Below are 21861 nucleotides of genomic sequence, written 5' to 3'. Positions count from 1 at the left end.
CGAAGGACTTTGAACTCACCTGACACAGGATGGGTGGGAGAAATCCTATACCTTTTCCCTCTCTCTTCTCCTTGATTTCTTCCCTATATATTGATTAAACCACCTATAGTAGTAGTAGTCTCTCGGGAAGCCAAGAATGACGATTGTCTTCGTGCATTATCATCTATTCATGTACCCTCATGTGGCTTCGAAGTCCAAAGACTGAGGCGCAAAGTTTGTGGCACATGGGGCATGGAACGCCAGTTGTTACGGGAGGTGCTGTTGTAGCCTGGTGTCGGCGTTCATGCGCAGCGGCAAGACGTCGATGTCGTTCATCTTCAAAGGTGGTAGCAGCATGGTTAATGTGGGTATGCCAGCTGTTTCTGACAGAGGCAACAAGTTCTAGTTGCTTTGGTGTAATGCCAGCCCACTTCAAGTTTGACTTTAGCTGATCCTTGTATCTTTTCTTTGGTCGACCTTGTTTCCTGAGTCCAGCTGACAGTTCACCATAGAATAGCTGTCTTGGTATTCGCTGTGGGTCCATGCAGATGACGTGTCCAGACCATCGTAGCTGGGTTTTGAGGACCATGACTTCGATGCTGGTGGAGTTGGCTTTGTCGAGGACTTCCTGATTGGTGATTCGGTCCTGCCATCGGATCCTCATGATTGATCGGAGGGAGCGTTGGTGGAATTGCTCCAGCTGTTTCATGTGCTTCCGGTACAGTGTCCATGTCTCACAACTGTGCAGGAGCGAGCGGAGGACCACTGCGTTATACACTTCAAGCTTCGTCGCAGTGCTTACACCGCTATGTTGGAGGACTTTAGAGCACAGCCATCCGAGTGCCTGGATGGCGGTTTGGATCCTGGCATTGATCTCATGGTCTAGAGACCCGTTGTTGGCGATGGTGCTGCCCAGGTACTTGAAAGTGTTGACGTTAGAAAGCTGTGTGCCATCGATAGTTATGCACGGCTGGTTAGTTGGCCTCCCTGATGCAGGTTGAAACAGCACCTCAGTTTTGCTGAGGCTGATAGTCAGGCCAAACAGTTTTGATGCTGTAGAAAATCTGTCCACAATGATTTGAAGGTGATTTTCTTGGTGGGCCATGAGAGCACAGTCATCTGCGAAGAGAGCTTCCAGGATGAGTCTCTCAGTTGTCTTTGTTTTTGTGGTCAGGCGGCGAAGGTCGAATAGTGAGCCATCCAGTCGGTATTTGATATAGACGCTCAGGTCTAGCTCCATCACAGCTTGTTGTAATACTTAGGTGAAGTATAGGTTGAATAGCACAGGAGCAAGGACACAGCCTTGTTTCACGCCATTGGAGATGTTGAAGCAATCGGAAGTCTCTCTACCAGATAGGACTTCCCCTGTCATGTCGACATGAAAGAGCTGGATCAGTTTGAAGAATTTTGCTGGGCAACCGAGCTTGCTGAGGATCACCCACAATGTGTCCCTGTTCACTGTGTCGAACGCCTTCGTCAGGTCTATGAAGACAATGTAGAGACTCAGGTTCTGCTCAAGGCATTTTTCCTGCATTTGCCTCACTGTGAATACCATGTCGATGGTGCTGCGATCTGGTCGGAAGCCGCATTGTGATTCAGGTAGGTTCTGCTCTGAGACGGATGACAAGAGTCTGTTGTATAACACGGGCAAGGATCTTTCCAGCAGTGGAGAGTAGTGAGATGCCTCTGTAGTTGTCACAGGCTGCTCATGTGCCTTTGTTCTTATATAGGACTACGATAGAGGCATCTCTGAGTTCTGAGGGTATGTCTTCCTCTTCCCATATGCTGGTCAGCACTATATGGAATGCCTGAAGTGCCTTTCCATTTAAGGCCTTGTACACCTTGGTTGGGATCCTGTCTTTACTGGGTGCCTTGCCTGCACTCATTTGTTTAATGGCTTTTTGGACTTCTAATGAAGAAGGGACGTCAAGTTGCTCGATGATGCAGTTTTGGGGATCTGGTCAAGGGCCCTTTGGTCGATTGAGGAGGGTAGGTTGAAGAGCTGGCTGAAGTGTTCTTTCCACCTTTTGCTGATGCCTTTTTTGTCTTTTATGAGAGTGTCACCGTCAGAGGATAGCAAGGGGGTGGTGGCGGATTTTAGATAGACAGTCTTGAGGGCACTGAAAAATTGTTTATAGTTTTTCATGTCAGCAAAGCGCTGGATTTCTTCTGCCTTTTTTTCCCACCATTGGTCTTGCATTTTCCTGATCTCACACTGCACCGTGGCTTGGAGGGACTTGAATCTGTCCTTTTTAGGAGCAGAGTTTGGGTTATTTTGCCACTCCATAAAGGCTTTGTTCTTTCTGTTCAACAGGTCTTCAATAGCAGTGTTGTTCTTGTCGAACCAGTCCTGGTGGTTGCATTGTTTGGGGCCTAGGACTGCCTGTGATGTTTCCGTCACCGTGTCTTTGAACTTGTTCCATTTCTCGGTTGGGCTTCCAAATAGTGGTCCCTTGGCAGACAGCTTGTCATCCAGACAGGACTGGAATGTTTGCAGATGAAATGGATCTCTGAGACGACTCACGTTGTAAAATGCGTGGACTGTCTGGGCGCATTTTGGATGACAAGGTGCAATGCGTATATGAAGAGTCACTCTAACCAATCGGTAGTCTGTCCAGCATTCAGCTCCTCTCATGGCTCTGGTGATCTGTACATCCTGGATGTCTTGCTGGCGTACAATGATGTAATCAATGAGATGCCACTGTTTTGATCGTGGATGCATCCACGTTGTTTTATATTTGTTCGCCATTCTGAACACAGTGTTCATGATGGTGAGTTTGAACTCTGAGCATTTGCTGAGTAGCAGTAGGCCATTGTTGTTCATTTTGCCCACGCCGTGTTTGCCAAGCACTCCTCTCCATCTTTCATTGTCCTGGCCAATGTGGGCGTTAAAGTCTTTCAGTAGTATCAGCTTGTCATTTGTGGGCACTGAGTGCAAGACGGCGCTCAGGTCAGAGTAGAACTGCTCGATGGTCTCCTCTGTGCTGGTCAGTGTAGGGGCATATGCGCTAATGATTGTGGCATACCGGTCTTTGCTGAGAGGCAAATGGATCTTCATGAGCCTCTCACTGATGCCCACAGACAAGTCTGACAGCTGTTTGAGCAAGCTGGTCTTGATAGCCAGGCCAACACCGTGTATTTTGTCTTCACTTGTGGCTCTACCTTTCTAGAAGGTGTATCCAGTGGTGGGTTCGATGAGTGATCCCTTTTCTGGTAAACATGTTTTGCTTAGGGCTGCGATGTCGATGTTATATCGCGCCAGTTCTTTACCAATTAGAGCTGTTCTTCTCTCAGGTCTTGGGGTATTCTCTCTGCCAAGTAATGTTCTGATGTTCCATGCTCCTAGTAGGCGTTTCTTTGTATTTTGTTTTCTTTGATTTCGACCACTTAAAGGGATGACCCACCAGCCATGGTGTGCTGACCAGGTGTTTGTAGGGCAGGCAATGTTTAGGACACCTTTTCTAGTCCCCTCCCTTGATTAGGCTGAGCAGTGCTGTCCTAGAGAGGGCTGCTCAGTCGCCCAGGATGCTGCCAAACGTCTCTGCTGTCCCAGGTACAGGGCCGAACGACCACTGGTCCGTGGGCCGCCTACGTGCAGGATCGTGACTACAACTGCCAGTGGTCACCTCCACCTGTTGTGTTGCCACTCCCCCATCGCCGCAGGTCTTGAAAAGGGTAAGCAGGGTTGGAATAGATGAGTGTGCACAAAGATACTTGTGCATGAAAGAGATTTAAGTGGAAAAGTCGATGCACAGAGAAAGTCCCACTCTCTCGGCATTTGAAGCCTGGGTCCAGTGGCATGAAAAATCGTTACGCCTGGAGACTTCCTCAGCTACATTGGGTGGCCGTGTTGTCCTTTTTGCTCCAACATGCCCTAAGCACTCCACGGTGCCTTGCTGCACTGCCATCTCAGCCGTTGAACCTTCTTGTTGGTTTCTTCTGCCTGTTCTGCCGAAGTAGTCTTCACATGCTGCAAAGCCCTAGTTCACCAGGGGTTTACAACCCGATGGCTACCCTTACAAGGTTTGGCCGGCCTGTCGAAGCCTTTGCCTGGGGTGTGGCCGCTGCCACATGCTAGCAGCTACTGGGAATCACAAGTGAGAGCTCCAGCCTCTGACTCCCACCTGATTAAACCACCATATATTTCCAAACTGACTTGGGTAGTTTATTTGGGATATCCCCTGGAGACCAAAAATGAAATTTAGATTAGGTCACAACCCTAAATTATCCTTACACATGCAAAAAGAGAAATATAAAGAAAATAAGGATTTGCTATCTAAGAGAATGATCTCAGTATGATAACCTCAAAATTCAAATTGAAATAGTTAATTTTCATAGTATTCTCCACAAATCTGGTATAGTTACAAATACCAAAATCACCAAATATCATTTTAAATCAATATGTTATTTCACACAGGAGAGAGGGCCTGACCCTGTTGTTTCACTAGTACAGGGTACTTTCAGATCAGGAAATTTCTTCCAGTTCAGATCAGCATTTTGCTTCTTCAGTGCTGCTCCTTGTCCAATCTATTTTTTTTTTGTACCCCAACCAATACAAGTAGGTTTGGCCTTCCATTTCTTGTTTCAATTGATGGAGGTGTTGATGATGAGGTAGAAAAAAAGAAAAGCTAAGAGCTACTTATCATAACATACATTGGAGAATTGGCTGCTAAAAAAAAAAATTGAGAATTGCTTGCTCAATTATGAAAGGAATTATAAAGCATTTATATTATAACAAAATGATTTAAAATTTAACCTAACAGGGGGCAGCTGGGTAGCTCAGTGGATTGAGAGCCAGGCCTAGAGATGGGAGTTCCTAGGTTCAAATCTGGCCTCAGACACTTCCCAGCTGTGTGACCCTGAACAAGTCACTTAACTCTCATTGCCTAGCCCTTACCAACTCTTCTGCCTTGGAGCTGTGAATTTTAAAAGTCTCCATCTTGGTCTAGCACCCAAAAATTGTGCACACCCACACTACACGGGCATGTGATAGTCAATGACAAATCAGAAATAATTAACTGCCCACCTGGGCTGTCCTAAGCCAAGCTAGAGCCACCATTGGCACTTGTGAGGCACAGGAAGTGAGGTAGGGAACAGCCTCTGGAATTCGCTGACTTCCTGTGGAGAGAGCTAGAGGGCAGTTCATGTTAGAAGCTTGAACAGAGAGGAGGCCCGCAGACAGCTTCCCTTCAGATCAGTAACGTGAGTCAAGGACTGATTCCTTCCACCTTGGCCTTTGGGCCTAAACTCCCTCTGCCTTGGTCAGAAGTTGAGTAACCCCCTTTCCTTTTTCTCCTCCCTCCTTCTCTCCCTCTCCTTTTCCCTACTCCCATTGTGATTAAACCTCCATAAACTCCATTCTGACTTGAGTGTTTCCTTTTAGGAATTTCATAAGTAAATTCCTTGGCGGCCATTGTTCAATATTATAACAATCTTAAAAGGTGAAATTTTCACCACAACAGAGCCAATACACAGTATTGACTCCAAGATGGAAGTTAAGGGTTTAAAAAAAATTAACCTAACAGGTAAAGGGAATATGTATAAAAAGAAAAATGCAAAGCCACTGACAAACTTTTAAAAAATAATTATCAAGAAGTAAAAATTATTGTCTTAACTACCTTTCATGGATTAGAATTCTAAGTATCTGATCTGACTCATGATTTAACTAAATCCCTAGGATAGGAAAATAATTCCTAATGTGTTTTGTGGAAATCTAAGTCTTCCCTAGCTGAAAAATACCATTGGTTGCATAAATACCTATATAATGGCGAATAAAAGTATTCCTTCCTCCACCTTTAGCTATCTCTAAAAATTTGAAGTCTAGAAAACTTGTATGCCAATAAATATGAAAGATATGAAACTAATAGCAATTTCTAAAGAAAATTTTGCCAGAGTATTATATAGATTACTCACAATTCCAAATCACCAGCTGTTAAAAAACTAGAATTCTGTGCAATTTGTACAAATACAACTTAGAAAATCATTTAGCTCCAATGCTTATCTACATGGTTGGGCAGTCAAAAAATAGTCTTTGCATACAAACTTGATAGTATTGACTACATTAGTTTCCTGGAAAGATTTCCATTATCTATGAGAATTTCATTTGCTTAACTGTTTTAAGATCAGAACTATTTACTTTTTGTCTTTGCATTCCTAATGCCCATCACCAGGCCTGGCACATAGTCAGAGTTATACTTACTAAACTAAATTGAATTCATTTCTTTTTGGTCTACATGTGCTCAACCCAAGAACATTATAAATCCCTTTATCTGTAATTAAAGTGAAAAATCTTACCAAAGTCAGTTAAAATTACGTATTAAATGGTTTCAATTTATTCAGGATAAAGACACTGAAGAAAATACAACTCAATTTTTATGTTGACTATACCTCTATGAACAGTAAGTAAACAAAGTAAAAGAAACTGCCAAGAAACATCAGGGCTAAATTTACATTAGTGCTAAACAGGTATAATTTCTTATTTAATTTTTTGAAAAAACACTGGTTATATCTGTTTCTCATAAAATGAGTCCAGGTGCTTAGAATGTAAAATGTAATCTATTAAAATTTAATTACTTTTCAAATATAATCGGTTTCTTTCTCTAAGTAATTTAAACTCTAGGTTTTTTATTGTAATGACTAGCATTTTACATAGTAAAACATTTAATACAAGGTTGATTTTTTTTAAAGTCTATTTAAAATTATATTCAAGAAATTTGTAAAGGTAGCAAAGTATTAAAATGTAAAAAAAAACACTCAAAAGATGACTAAGTTCAATAATTTGCTCTCCTCTTATAGTACATTCTTAAATTATTCAGTAAATTCATTTTCAATTACTTTAAATTATTCCCTTCAGTAGAAAATAAGATTACTAATATCATTAGTAGAAATTTCCCCCCAATATCTTTGTTTATTTCCCTACTATATAAACTATTTATTACAAGTCTATTAGTTTTCCAAATTATTCTTTTCTTCTAATCTAAATAATATTAATACTAGGACTTCCAGGTAATCATGGCTGCAATCTAGATACCACACACTTCCTCTCCCCGGCACCGAACGAAATAGACTACATCAAAGGAGCATAAAAATCACCTTTGGAGGAACAGAAGGACACCCAAGTACTCCCAGTACTCCACAGAGGCAAATTTGACATTGTATTAGAAACACTAGCAGTAGCAATTAGAGAAGAAAAAGAAATTGAAGGCATCAAAATAGGCAAGGAGGAGACCAAATTATCGCTCTTTGCAGATGACATGATGGTCTACTTAAAGAATCCTAGAGATTCAACCAAAAAGCTAATCGAAATAATCAACAACTTTAGCAAAGTTGCAGGATACAAAATAAACTCACATAAGTCATCAGCATTTCTATATAATTCCAACACAGCTCAGCAGCAAGAACTAGAAAGAGAAATCCCATTCAAAATTACCTTAGACAAAATAAAATACTTAGGAATCTATCTCCCAAGACAAACACAGGATCTATATGAACACAACTACAAAACACTTTCCACACAACTAAAACTAGACTTGAACAATTGGAAGAACATTAACTGCTCATGGGTAGGACGAGCCAATATAATAAAAATGACCATCCTACCCAAACTCATCTATCTATTTAGTGCCATACCCATGGAACTTCCAAAAATTTTTTTTACTGATTTAGAAAAAACCATAACAAAGTTCATTTGGAAGAACAAAAGATCAAGGATATCCAGGGAAATAATGAAAAAAAATACAAAGGAAGGGGGTCCTGCAGTCCCAGATCTCAGACTATATTATAAAGCAGCAGTCATCAAAACAATTTGGTACTGGCTAAGAGACAGAAAGGAGGATCAGTGGAATAGACTGGGGGCAAGCAACCTCAGCAAGACAGTATATGACAAACCCAAAGATCCCAGCTTTGGGGACAAAAATCCACTATTTCATAAAAAATGCTGGGAAAATTGGAGGACAGTGTGGGAAAGATTAGGTTTAGATCAACACCTCACACCCTACACCAAGATAAATTCAAAATGGGTGAATGACTTGAACATAAAAAAAGAAACTATAAGAAAATTAGGCGAACACAGAATAGTATACATGTCAGACCTTTGGGAAGGGAAAGACTTCAAAACCAAGCAAGAATTAGAAAGAGTTACAAAATGCAAAATAAATAATCTGGATTACATCAAATTAAAAAGTTTTTGTACAAACAAAACCAATGTAACCAAAATCAGAAGGGTAGCAACAAATTGGGAAACAATCTTCATAAAAACCTCTGACAAAGGTTTAATTACTCATATTTATAAAGAGCTAAATCAATTGTACAAAAAAATCAAGCCATTCTCCAATTGACAAATGGGCAAGGGACATGAACAAGCAGTTCACAGCCAAAGAAATCAAAACTATTAATAAGCACATGAAAAAGTGCTCTACATCTCTTATAATCAGAGAGATGCAAATCAAAACAACTCTGAGGTATCACCTCACACCTAGCAGATTGGCTAACATGACAGCTATGGAAAGTAATGAATGCTGGAGGGAATGTGGCAAAGTGGGGACACTAATTCATTGCTGGTGGAGTTGTGAATTGATCCAGCCATTCTGGAGGACAATTTGGAACTATGCCCAAAGGGTGATAAAAGAATGTCTGCCCTTTGATCCAGCTATAGCACTGCTGGGTTTGTACCCCAAAGAGATAATAAGGAAAAAGACGTGTACAAGAATATTCATAGCTGCACTCTTTGTGGTGGCCAAAAATTGGAAAACAAGGGGATGCCCGTCGATTGGGGAATGGCTGAACAAATTGTGGTATATGTTGGTGATGGAATACTATTGTGCTAAAAGGAATAATAAAGTAGAGGAATTCCATGGAGACTGGAACGACCTCCAGGAAGTGATGCAGAGCGAAAGGAGCAGAACCAGGAAAACATTATACACATTGACTGATACATTGTGGTACAATCGAAGGTGATGGACTTCTCCATTAGTATCAATGCAATGTCCCTGAACAATCTGCAGGGATCTAAAAAATACTACCCACAAGCAGAGGATAAACAGTGGGAGTAAAAACACCAATGAAAAGCAACTGCTTGACTACAGGGTTGGAGGGGATAAGACTGAGGAGAGACTCTAAATGAACACTATAATGCAAATTCCAACAACAGGGAAATGGGTTCGAGTCAAGAACACATGTGATAACCAGTGGAATCGTGCGTCTGCTATGGGAGAGGGAAGGGGGGGGGGGGGATGGGGAGGAAAAGAAAATGATTTATGTTTCCAGTGAATAATGTATGGAAACGACCAAATAAAATAATGTTTAAAAATTTAAAAAATAATAATATTAATACTAACAATAAAAATAAGATCAGTCACAAGAAATTATAGAAAGGCCATTCTTATAGAACCCAGGCATTAATCAATGCAGATTTTGCAAAGAAATAGTAGAAGCAATATAATGTATTATTGCTGGTTACAAAAAAAAATGTTATATAAGAAACAACTATAAAGGAATGATGATCAATTGGCAAGAATTAATTACATAGCAGAAATTTGCCATCCTTTATATACAACAAACTGAAACCTCACTACAGTCTTCATAATTCAACAAATAAACTATACTGGAACCATAGCATCATCACAGACAAAAATGCTGTCTACAAGTGACCTGGCACAACACTAAAAACATAAAAATTCAAAATAGCATTTCTGAAAACTTATCTCTAATTTGTATGAAATAGAAGATTCCAGAAATAGAGACCTTACAGAACAAACCAAAACTATGAGTGATCAGGATGAAATACATATATGTGGGATGAGATTCAGTATATAATTCTCTAAGTAGTATTTAGCTTGTTGTAACACCAATTTTCAAGACTCCTTAGTGTTGCTATTCCTTAGACTAAAATTTGCTCCCCCCACCCATAAAATTTCTAGTTTTCCTGACTTATTTTCAAAAACCTTGAGAAGGAGTCTATCTGTACCTTGGGAAGAATGCCAACAATAAGGTAAGCTGAATGAGGGAAAGTACAATGAGTTTCAAAAGTATCATTATGGTCTCCAGCCTGGGAATCCCATGATAGTCTCAGGTTTTTCTGGATCATGGAGGTGTTCAGGGGCACTTAATGTTGAAAATAACCCACTCAAGACTGAACGTCACACACCCCCCCATCCCCCTTCTATGGGACTGGAGAGAGGGGAGGAGGAGAATCTAGCATTAGGGTTGTTATAAAAGTCTGTGATAGAACCTAGAAGAGAGGACATTTTTGCCTGAGCAAGCTGCTTGTATGGACAGAATCCTTTTCCTTCCCTTCCCCTCTTCATCCCCCTCTTCCCTGCTGAGAAAAATTGCTTCCAGTTTATAGATAGACTTATTGAGCTGTGAGGTAGATAAATAGACCTGGATCATTCCAGAGGAAGGAATGTTAGACAAATACAAAGGAATTGAAAAAGAAAAGGAAATCAAGGAGTCGCCATAGCCCCTTTACAGGAATCCACAAATCAACAATTAATTTTACTTCTGTGGAAAAAAGAATCACATAATGATGAACTGTAAGAAATGGAAAAAGGCAAATAGAAATAATATCAACTTTAGAAATAATAACAATTACAGAAATAATAATCCAAATGAAGCAAATGAAAATTCATACCAAAATACCCAATACTTATCCATGCTATACTCCATTAGGCAAAAGGGAACCATTGAAACTTTTTTGAGTAGGTAAATGACATGGCTGGAACTGGGCTTTGGAATCAGTCTTTCAATCAATAATTATTAAATGTTTCCTATATGCCAAAATATTGTGTGAAGAATTAGAGTGAGCCTCAAACCCTGGAGACCAATTAGGTGTTTGTTTAATGAGTCTAAGCAAGAGGTCATTAGAGCATGAACTCTTGGCTGGAGTGAGTGGTGGCAAAAAAAGAATAAATTCAAGATATGTTTGAAGTATATGGACAAAAAACAAGTGCCTGGGTTTGGCATTTGAATGCCTTCACCACTTGCCTCTAGCCTACTTTTCCAGGCTTACTGTATATCCTTCTTAGAACTTGACACAATTCATTATTTAACCAAACTGTTTTAGTGGCTGTTTGACTCTCCTTCACGCAGGCTTAGAGAAATATCCTTCCTCCCCTTCACCTCTTAAAATCTCTAACTTCCTTCAAAGTTTAAACCATATAACATCTCTAGGAATGCTTTCTTAATTATTTTAGTTAATCTTTGTCCATTTGTTCCAAATTATACATACATACATACATATATATATACATATATATATATATATATATTTTCCTGTTTATATGTTTTATCTTCCCAAATAAAATTTAAATTCCTTTTATATAGGGGCTGTTTTTATCTTTGTGTCCTCATTACCTTGCATATAGAAAATACTCAACAAATATTTACTGAATTATGGACAGCTACAATTGTTATAAAAAATTTCCTTTTGTCAAGCTAAACTTTGAATCTCTAAAGCTTTTCTCCCCAATTACTGTTTTTAATTTCTCTGGCTGGGAACACTTGTTTAATCACTCTACCACATGAAAGCTTTTCATATATTTTAAGAGGTCATCAAGCAAATTGTATCTCTTCAAGCTTAGCATCTCTATTGTCTTCAGTTGATCAGATCACTGAATTTATTCTCCAGTCTTTTCACTATTCTAGGAATATTTTCTGGACATACTCTATTGAGCGTGTCTATAAAGATTTCTCAGGGTGTGCTATTATTAACCCTACATTGCTACCATTATAATATATATCTTTTTGATTTTTAGGTTAGCACTTGAAACATTTAGTGCAATTAAATATAAGGAAACAACTTGCATCAAATATGTTTTCTCATACCTGTAATAGTTTTATGTGGTTATTTTTTTTTCCTAAGAAATTAATTTTCAAAAAGCCTAGCAAAATCTTTAAAATTAGATGTGTTAATCTTTTCCTGTTAAATATAAACCTACAACATCTCATACTAGATTTTTTAAAGTGCTAAAGCTGCAAGTTATTTTTGAGATAATCCTATTGTTAGCCTTGTTGAGCACCTACTATTTTTCAACAGGTAATTGGATATTTTCATCATACACTCACTCTCTCTCTCTCTCTCTCTCTCTCTCTCTCTCTCTCTCTCTCTCTCTCTCTCTCTCTCTCTCTCTCTCTCTTTCAGTCTACATTCAGTCTAATTCTACAGTCCAGCCAAGATGGCTTTCTTTGTTCTTCACACAAGGCACTTCATATCTCCCATCTTATATACTTGCATTGATCATCCCTAATATCTGGAACAAATTTATTCCTTATAGACTTTCTTATAAAATTCTTCACTTTGCTCAAGATGCAATTTAAACCACCTTCCAAAAAAAGGCTGTCCTGATAGCTGTCAGCTATTAATATGCTCCCTCCCAAAATGCCTTGTATATAATAATCACATTATGTTTATTCTTTATTTTCCATCAGTTGCACTGCTAGGATTGACTATATCTTTATCCCTCTTTAGGATAAGCTCATCACCAGGAAATTCACTATTACTGACTTTGTTATCAGCTTTGGTAATCAGTTGTCTCCACCCCTCCCTGATTAGAGAGCTGGAAAGCAACAAAAAACTCCTCCCACAGCTCTCATTTAAAGAGGGCTCAGTAACCTACTTATTTTTTTATTTTCCAAAAGGTATACTAGTTTTCACTAGTATCTTCTACCTGCCCACTCTCTTTTATGCTGTCTTGTATATGTCATCTTTCTCCATTAGATTGTAAACTCTTTTTTTTCCCTTTTTTTAAAAACCCTTACCTTCCATCTTGGAGTCAATACTGTGTATTGGCTCCAAGGCAGAAGAGTGGTAAGGGCTAGGCAATGAGGGTCAAGTGACTTGGACAGGTCACACAGCTGGGAAGTGTCTGAGGCCACATTTGAACCTAGGACCTCCCATCTCTAGGACTGGCTCTCAATCCAATGAGCTACCCAGCTGCCCCCAGATTGTAAACTCTTTAAAGATAGGGAACTATCTTTTTCTTATTTGTGTTCCCAAGCACACCCTCTGGAACACAGTAGACCCTTAAATGTCTATTGTATTTTGTATATACAAACAAACTAAACACCTTGAGGGCATAGAATTTCTCAAATTTTTTTTGGCCTCAGTAATCTCAAGCACACCAAGCACAGTGCATGCATGGCGCATGGTAGGCACTAAATATTTGTTGATTGACTAAAACACAAAAGTGTTTATAGGAAATCTAGGGAAAAAATACTGGAGCAAAACATGGAGCAATGAGCAGAAAATACAATAACAGTTGACAACTGTAGAGCACCTAAAGGCTTACCAAACACTTTAAATATCTTATATCTTGAAACAAGCCTGGAACTAGTAGAAAATAAAGTTATTAAACAGAAGGAATTTTTTATTTTTTGGTGAGAACCATGTATCTTATTCTTTGTCTACTAACTATGAAAAAACACAGAACTTCCTAGAGCAGTGGTTCTCAACCTGTGGGTTGTGACCCCGGCGGGGGTCGAACGACCAAAACACAGGGGTTGCCTAAAGCCATGGGAAAATACATATTTCCGGTGGCTTTAGCCACTGAGAAATTGCGCTACTTTACAGCAAGATCTCGGAAAGAACAGGGACCCTGCTGCCCACACGTTGTACTAATATTAGTTACCTATCAGCAGCCCTCCCCCTATGAGGGGTGATGGATTTACCCTGTTGCCTGGAGACTGGACTCAAACAGAGACCCAGAGACAGCACCCGGGCGCTGGCTCTGGAGGGGTTAAGAACAAATTCTGGAGTGGATAATGGAGCTGAGTAACCCCTGCAAAGTGAAGCCTCAGCTTGAGCTGGAGGAAGACAACAGGAAGAAGAAGGCAGCGTCTGAGGACCCCCTCCCCAGGCAGGACTTTCCTCCCGCCCCAGCGCTTAGGCTGTCTCCTGCTGGATTAATATTTCTCAACATATAATTATTGTTTTTGTGATTAATCACTATGTTTAAATTATGTTTGATTTGTAGCAATGAGAATACATAACACATATCAGGTATTTACATTCTGAATCATAATTGTAGCAAATTACAGTTTTGAAGTAGCCACCAAAATAATTTTTTGGTTTGGGGTCACCACAACATGAGGAACTGTATTGCGGGGTCACGACATTAGAAAGGTTGAGAACCACTGTCCTAGAGTATTTTTGATATCCCAATTCCAGTACTAAAGCAATCTACAAAATAAACCATTTGCTAATTTCTCCTAGCAACTAAGAGGGGAAGTGAAGAGATTAAATATATAAATTAAGAGTTCAGAGATCAAAGAATCCTAGAATTAGAAGATCCCTCAAAGGTAATCTATTTATACCTTAATATGAAACAAGAATCTCCTCAAAAACATACTGACAAAACCATACCAACAAGTGGTATTACTCTTTGTAGATTACAAGCAATAGCAGAGCAGACAATGTGAACTAGATGAAAGAACATAAGATCTAAAATCAGAAAACATGGCTTCAAATCCTGTCTCTACTTCCCACCTGGGTGGGTTATCCTAACTACAGGCCAAGCATTCTATGAATGTCTTAAGGGAGAATCTAATAGTTGCCCCTTTATGACACCATCATCATGAGTTAAGATGATAGCCTAGTCATTTTTAAGTCTATCTAAATAACCTATTTCAGAAGTCTTCCTAAATCTATTTATATCTAAGGCCTACATAATATCAAAATCAGTAAATTCAACATGCTTACTACCTAATATAACATAGAATTCTTGGAGTTCTGTAGTTTAGAATTGGAAAGGCAGTAAAAATACCTGTGCTCATTTTAATAATATGTGTATGTTAATATATGTTCACTTTTAACAATTCTATGAAAGGCAATTCTCTTCCTTCAGCTATCCTCTTTACAGGCCAAAAAAACAATCTTTTACATTGTGTTTACCTTCATACCGATATTTCAATAAGCTCTTAACTTACTCCCTCCCAAAGTCACTTACACTATGAATTTTTAAAAGACAAACATTGGTTCAAAATTTTAAGTAAATTTATAATTGGCTAATTATAAGAATTCATTTTAGTCAGTGCTAAAAAGTGATTGTTATCCAATATGTATATTCCAAATCTTCTTTATTTTTCCTTTTTCCCCCCTTGTGCAATTTCATCATGCTGTGAATTTTAGATTTTCTACACCCTTAGTCTTTAGAAATTTAGCAACCAAGGAATGTATACACCCCCACTTAAGGATTAACTGTGAGGAGGATGGCCTATGACCGACAGGTGGCTGGCAAGTGACAAATCAGAAACAACTGACAGACCCCCTGGGCTGTCCTAAGTCAAGCTTAAGCTTCTCTCTGTCTCTGTCTCTCTCTCTCTCCCCCCCTCCTTCCCTCCCTCCTTTCTCTCTGTCTCTCTTCCCCCCCTTTCCCCCCTCCTTCCTCCCCCCCCTCCTTTGTATGGCTGGTGACAGCATGCTTGGCGTCTTGGCGGCTGGCGTTTGCAGCTTGCTGGTGAGGTGACTAGAAAAAGCTCTGTAGTGTGGGTTAGGTGAGACATCTTCCACTTGGGGGAGTGATTCCTCCTTTCCTTTAACTCCTGAAAGCACTATCCTCAAAGGAGACCCCTCACCTTAGAGAAGGCCTCCTGGCTGGAAGCCAAGCTAGATTAAATCTTAGAGGAGGCCTCCTGGCTGAAGTGCCTGAACTTCCCCTTTGCTTAGGCTAGGCCAGAGAAATCTTATACCACTTTCCTCTCTCTCTCTTCTTCTTAATTTTCTTCCTTCTATTGTAATTAAAACCACCATAAAAATCCCAAACTGACTTGAGTAATTTATTGGGATTGAATTAATCCCTGGTGATCATTAGTATAATATATTCAGTCAAAACCCCCTAATTTTACCCCATACAATGCTTACATGTCTATTAAATGTAAGTAGCTCCTCAGCAACTCTCTAAAAGGCTTCTACCCTTCCATCATTCAAAAATCTTCTAAAGCTACCTCTCATTCACAAGAACTCTCTAATTACCTAGAAAAAATTGGGAAAGATGACACTTTCAAAAGAATACAATAAGAATTACCTTAAAATAGGTGTTCTTAACCTTTTTTTGCATCATGGATCCCTCAGGCAGTCTGGTAAAAGCTAGGGACCCTTTCACAAAATAATGTTTTTAAATGTATAAAATACATAGAATTACAAAAGAAACCAAAGACATTACAATATATTTATCAAAATATACTGTTAAAAAAACTGTGGACTCTACATCAAGATTCCAGGTTTTAAAAACAACTTGAAAATTGTGGCAAAACAAAATTGCTATTCAGTCAATAAAATATATTTTCTTATGTATAAATGGAGATTTTGAACCCTAGATTTCATTCCCCAGAAGTCCTTGGTATTTCCCTATAATCTCTCCTGAGTCTCCACGTTAGAGAGATCCCATTATTGGTATTTAACTAGCAGTAATGCCTCCCACGCTCTCTTCCTTTGCAGTGATGTAGCAAGTATAGTGGTAAGCTAAGTGCAGGGATTTTAAATGGGCTAATCAGTCATGGGTATGTGATTTTTATTTTGTATCCTCTTTATTCCTTGATTTCTAATGATCCTTAATAAACTTCATAAAATATAGTATTTTTATTATTAGAGATATAATTTAATTTTTACACTTAATTGCCATTACATAGTAACTTCTTTCTGCTTCTCTGGTGACACTGTGACAGAGGGGCAGATAACAGTAAGAATCATAGACTTACCTACAGACATTAACTTAGATACTACTTTAAATAGGAACCAAAGAGCTGACTACCAGGGAACTGAGTCAAACACATACTGACATCCTTTCTTAAAAAAGAAAATTAAAGTATATCTTAATGTAAAGGCAATGTGAGAGAAAGCTTGACACTATGAAGAGAAATGAAAAAGCAAAGACCTACAGCGGGAGGATGGGCAGAAAAAGGAATTCAGAACTTTGATAAAAGAGAGCTAAGCTGATCTCAATTACAGTTGGGAGTGAACTTCTGCCTGGCACCAGACCAGACAGGTAGCTCCAATTGGGTTTCTTGATCCAGTGATCTTCAATTTGTGAATTTCCTGACCCAATTCCCATCAGAAGATAAACATATTGGACAAGACTTTGGGGGGAAATAAGCTGTCCAAGTAAGAAGAGTTGTCATCTATGTCCTTAAAGCTGACTTGGGACACTGGTTGTGCAAACAAAAATCAGAATCTTCATCATCCTGACCCCAAGTGGAGAAAGGATATTAGCTAGATAGGGACCCCTTCTCCCTCTTTCCTTTACTGAATACAAAAATCCTTATCATCAATCTTCCCTGTACCCTTTTGTTTCCTTTCAATAAATTGTAGTTAAGAAAGGATCCAAGAATTGATTCAAGTAATTTTGAGGGGAAACTTGGGGTGGGGGGGTGAGGGTATGTGTGAATTTCAAAACTACTCCACCCTATTCAGACCATTCTTTAGAAGATGGCATTTAGCTATTTCCTGATCAATAACAATAGAGATACTTGGAATAACAGAATCAGGTCTTGAAAACTACAATCTCCACCCTACTCAGGGTAACAAGAATAGGAAGGGCTGCAGCAAAACTCAATATTTAATTATTTGAGAATATGGCCTTCAACAGACATGTGCAAAAAGGACAGACCTCTGGGTAGTCCTAAGTCAAGTTAGAGCCACCATTGGCATATGTGAGATGCAGGAAGTAAGGTAGAGAACAGCCTCTGGAGTTCTTGTGACTTCCTGTGAGGAGGGCTAGAGGAGTTGGAGGCTGCTGCTTGGAGTGGGAGGAGCCCAGGGACTGTTTTTCTCCAGTCTCTCCCTCTCCCTTTCTCTCTCCCCCTCCCCCTCCCCTCTCTCTCTCTCCCTCCCTCCTTCTAATACTTTTTCCTATTTGTAATTAAAACACCATAAAAAAAAAAGTTGGCAACTGATTTAAGTGTTTCATTTAGGAATTACATAGCTGAATTCCTTGGCGACCTTAAATTAATATATATCAGTCTTTTAAAGTGGTTTCAATATCACAGGAGTGACTTTCTCTCCCCAAAGACAGAGAGACTACCATCATAATCTCTTGAAATAGATCCTTCACAGAACCCAGCAAAGTAAAGCTGAGGGCAGCTTTAGAAGGGGGAAGATTATCATTTCTTTATTATCCTTCCCCTTTACTATAAATCTTCCCATTTTCACCATCTATTATAGCAGCTCACAATTTTTTCTGAGAAAGGCATTTGTGAAGTTGGTTTCATGTACCAAAATGCAAAAAAGAAATATTATTTCACAGGACATTTGGTCATTCTGTCTTGCAGGGCTCACAATGAGTATAAGTAAACAAACGGCCAAAAGCATAATTGTAGTTTGAGTCCACATCTGTTGCAGAAAATGAAGTACTAGAAAAATTAAACAAAAAACCAGACAAGATTCTCTAAACCTAGTCAGCATTTCTCTTGATACTCAGTCAAAGAGGAGAGGTTGCCAAAGATATATAGTACTCAAAAGTATAGCTCATTGCTGGAAGCCATCAGACCATGACACCTTGACAGAGTCAGGCATGGTAGCTGGGGAGACCACAGAGTGGTCCTTGGCGAGATGTGATTGCCCACCCAATCTCCCTTTACATGACCTCTTTCATCAATGTCCTTAACCTATGAATTGACAAGATTATTATTCCCCCTAATCTCAAAAGAAAATAATGCAAGAGCAAAATACCTGTACCCTAATTCTCTAAAACATCAACAAAGAGTCAGACCCTTAAACCCAATCCCAAAAAGACTTATCACAGGTTAACTTTTACTTAGGTGCATAATTCCCAGCAAAACCGCAGCTAGAGGCCAAGCCCAAAAAACGTCCCCACTCATAGAAACCTATTCTCATGAAGTCAGCACACAAATCAATCATAGAGGCCCAAGCAATAAGTACATCAAGCTTCAGTATGCCTCAGTGACTCAATTACACAAATCAGTAACTCAGAAACTCCCTAGAAGCCACCAGTCTAAATTTGAATTATGTTCCCAGTACCCCTTAGCCTCAATGATATGATTGTTGAACTGTCTTTTAAGAACTGCTGATTAATTATTCCATTTTATTAAAAGCAATAAGTAATTTTCCCTGATCGTTTGTAAGTTCAAAACTTCTCACAGAGTAATGAGAAAATTAAGCTACCTGTGACGAAATCATTTATCTTGTGTGCAACCTTTATTGTCTTTAATCACAATACAAAAATATAGAATGTTAATCAAGTGATTTGTTAAAAGTTAATGTATCACTTTTCCAATTATCTCTCTTTGATTTTGTTTACCTGCATGCCAAGAAAATGGGTATAAAAATAAAGACCAGACATCGGGATGGCAGAGCAGCTCTGAGATGCAAAGCAATGCCATGACTGTAATGATTAAGCTGTCCTCCATTTGTTATTTTGTTGACTGATCATTCACCACCAGTTGGGAAAACCTGGAGTCACGGGCAAGGGTCAACTTTGCCCGTGGCAGCTCATGAGTAAGAAATAAATTTAGATAAATGTTTGTAGAATAATAAGAAACCTTACACCTGACTACAATGAATAACTAAAGAAGAGAGCTAGACTAAGCTAAACAAACAAAACAAAAATGAACCTAGAGGGACTTTAAACCAAAAACATCTCAATACTAACAAAGGAGTCATTTCAGTCAACACCAAATGTAAAGAAAGGATAAAATGTGAAGCCACCTCTCACAAACATAAGCTCCAAATCAAAACTACTAAAATTACAATGAAAAAAGGATTAGAGGCAATGACTTATTAGAAATTTAACATAAAATAATTGTCAATAGAAAGCCCAAAAAGCATTTCAACAAGAAAGACACACTGCAGAGGATTTAAAAGAGAAGAGGAAGTTGAGGCAATGGATGTAGATAGCTTTTTTCTAGGAATAATAATAGGAGTTAGCTTATAGAGATGGGTCTAGCTGGAAGGTATCAGTGATGAGGAAAAAGGATCAGGGAAAGAACCAGTAGAAAGAGAGAGATTAAATAATAGAAGGAAGGAATTAATTGAGATGGGGAACCTTCTGGAGAAGAGGAAAAGATATTATCATATCATATAGATTGGTTAGCCTTGGCAAAGAGTGGCGCCACCATTTCAGCACAGACTGTGGTAAAAGATGAGATGGAAAGAGGTGATGTTAATAGGTTGTAAGATAAGTAAAAAAGGGAGCACATAGCAAATGACCTAAATTTGATCAGCAAAGTATATGACAAGATCCTCAGCTGAGAATAAGGGGCAAGAGAGGCATGATGTGAGAGAGGAGGGTTGAAACAGTTGCTGAGGGGAGTAGAATAAAGAATCCATTAGGGAGAGAATTAAAAGGTTTGACTGATCAAAGGATGCAATTAAGATTAAATAACTAATCAGCAGTGGACTCAGTCAGCACAGTTACATAACTAGCTCAAATTCTGTTCAGCACCAATGGAGACAGATGATGGGTGTAATCCAGGGTTAGGGTTTAGCAAGACATAAGTGGCAAAAGAACAAGAGTTTCTAGAGTAGAGAGTAGTATAGAATTGAAATGGTACACTGAAGGGTAAATCTTGGGAAGAAGTAGCACAAAGCAAGATTGATAGCCTAGGAAAGTAGTGGACTGCTGAGACACTGGAAATCTCTGGGAGATGAATGATAAATTTCAGAGGCATAGTAAAAATGATGATAAAAGGAATTTAAAAATACTTGACCGAGAAAGTAGAACATTTGTAGTGTTGGCAAGATCAAGGGAGTGACCACATCTGTGAGTAGCTAAAGGTGAAGAAGTAACTCATGGGGTTTGATTAGAATGAGAAACTGATATGTTAAGACATACCATAGGGTAAATTCAATGTCCCTAGAGTAAAATACACAATAATCTGAGGCAGAAAGAACATTGACAACAAAGACAGCATATGTGCTTAGTATTACTGAAAGATACGTATTTTATGAGACTGAAATGAAGAAAAAATGTATTCTATTCATATGAAAAGTTCTACAAAAAGACAGAGAAGTGAAAATAGGATAGTGATTTTGGAGAATAGCTTAGTCCATATTGACTAGAAAGCAGAAAGAGAAGTAACATGAATAATACTGCAGAGACAGATTGGAACCACATAGCTAGGGATTTAAAAAGCCAAACTGAAGAGTTCATGTATTCTTCTGGTCAGTAGAGTGACTAAAGAGTTTTGATCAGAGGACAAATGTTCAGACCCAGGCCTTAGAAAAAATTATTTTGGCAGATGTGTGTGTGGAAGATACATGAGAGCAAAGAGACTAAAAGCACAGGGGGAAAAAAATTTGGAAGGCTATTTTTTGGATGAGAGGTACTGAATAATTGCACCAAGTGGGTTACTGTGTGAAAGGAGGAAAGGGATTCAAGAGATTTATATGGAAGCATAATTAAAAGACTTAGCAACCAACTAGATATGGGTTGAGGGTGAGGAAGAGATAAGAGCTGAAGTAATAAGACTATAAAACTGGATGACTGGGAAAATGGTAGAATCTTCAACACAAAAAAAAGGAAGTTTGAAGGTGGGAAGCATTTATATGAGATTATCTTTTGTACATGTTGAAATGGACTAGAGTTCAAGAAAAATATCAGGACTAGAAATAAAGATTCAGAAATCACCACCATAGAGAAGATAATGGAACTATTGGGGTAGAAAAGTTCAATAAGGAAAAAAAGTATACAGAGAACATAGTTTTAGGGAGAATCTTGAGGGACCTCTCTACACCTAAATGGTAGAGTTGAACTATGTACCAGCAAAGGATACTGAGGAGAAAACAAATCTATAGAAGAATTGGGAGAGGCTAATGTCATGCAAGACAACAAAGAGACTATTGAGAAATAGTTAACTAGTTGACAATGTCAAAAGCGGCAGAGAAGTACAGAGGTTGAAGCTTAAGAAAAGGCTATTAGACTTAGAAATTAG

The 21861-nt window shown here is 38.9% G+C and overlaps 1 protein-coding gene across 1 annotated transcript in view; it reads right to left on the bottom strand.

Annotated features, from left to right (window-relative positions):
* Positions 1 to 21861, bottom strand: part of NUDCD1 (NudC domain containing 1) — a 109006-nt gene that overhangs the window by 47273 nt on the left and 39872 nt on the right. The gene's annotated exons all lie outside the window — the stretch shown is intronic.

The sequence above is a fragment of the Monodelphis domestica genome, chromosome 3, assembly GCF_027887165.1.
Source record: "Monodelphis domestica isolate mMonDom1 chromosome 3, mMonDom1.pri, whole genome shotgun sequence".
Classification (NCBI taxonomy): Eukaryota; Metazoa; Chordata; class Mammalia; order Didelphimorphia; family Didelphidae; genus Monodelphis; species Monodelphis domestica.
This window is presented reverse-complemented; position numbering and strand designations above follow the sequence as displayed.